Raw genomic sequence first — 1087 nt, forward strand, 5'->3', positions numbered from 1 at the left:
ACACACACACACACACACACACACACACCTTAGAACTGCACTGAGTGACACGAATGTGTATGGATTTTAAATATTTTCTTTCCACTGTGATGTTTTACTTTTTGCTAGTGCTTTAAAAATGGACATTTAAGCTCTTCTTTTTTTAGATTTAAAGATTAAACAAGAGCAATCAAACCACATACGTTGTTTCCTTTCAAAGTTATTCATGTGTTTAAAAATGGCTTTATATAAGCACACAAAAAGTGTTGTGAAGGTTTTACACACACACACACACAGAATCAGTTCGCGCAAACGCACACAACCTGATTAATATTCATGAATCTAGTTGCTCATTAATCCTTAGTGCGATTTTATATTGTTCTTATTAGTAGAATTCGTATAATAATAATAATAATATCTTATCAGAATACTTTTATTCAGCAAAAACAATAAGTTTGCTTACAATAAGAATATGTTATATTCATCAAAGAATCCTGAAAAATTAGTTTCCACAAAAATATTAAGCAGCACAACAACAATAAAACAAGCAACAACAATAAAAAGTTTCTAGGAAGTCAAATAATATTTTAGAATATTACTGTTTTTGCTGTCTTGGTTAGAATAAGAGACTTCTTTTCAAAACATTAAATATATTTTAAAACATTAAATATATAAATCATATTTAACATTAAATATGAAATCATGCAGAGTTGCTCCTAAATTTCTTTAAATCAACTTTTAGGCTTAAGATTTTTTGTAAATATGGCTCCTGGTCCACACTGATCCATTATTCTGAGCAGCTTCTTGAAAGAGCTTTCCGAATGACATCTAAAATAATTTGTTTTGCTCCGAATGAGAGTCCAAACAGCTGATAAAAACATCACAATAATCCACACCACTCCAGTCCATCAGTTAATGTCTTGTGAAGTGAAAAGCTGCGTGTTTGTGCAAGAAACAAATCCATCAAGACTTTCAACTTCAAACAGCTCTAAATCAATATGTGGGTGGATTTTGATGTAAGAGACAACAGGAGATGGACTTTTTCACTGGAGGAAGCGTTATTATGGATTATGGACTATTTTGGATTATGGACTGTATGGATTATGGG

At 31.3% G+C, this 1087-nt stretch overlaps 1 protein-coding gene across 1 annotated transcript in view; it reads left to right on the forward strand.

The window, feature by feature from the left end:
* Positions 1–36, forward strand: part of LOC107750445 (general transcription factor IIE subunit 2-like) — a 14553-nt gene extending 14517 nt beyond the window's left edge. Inside the window, exon 10 of the mRNA XM_016565816.1 lies at positions 1–36. The gene's annotated coding sequence lies outside the window, so the exon portion shown is untranslated.
* The last annotated feature ends 1051 nt before the right edge of the window (positions 37–1087 follow it).

Source organism: Sinocyclocheilus rhinocerous, unplaced genomic scaffold (genome assembly GCF_001515625.1).
Source record: "Sinocyclocheilus rhinocerous isolate Xijiao unplaced genomic scaffold, SAMN03320098_v1.1 scaffold1, whole genome shotgun sequence".
Taxonomy (NCBI): domain Eukaryota; kingdom Metazoa; phylum Chordata; class Actinopteri; order Cypriniformes; family Cyprinidae; genus Sinocyclocheilus; species Sinocyclocheilus rhinocerous.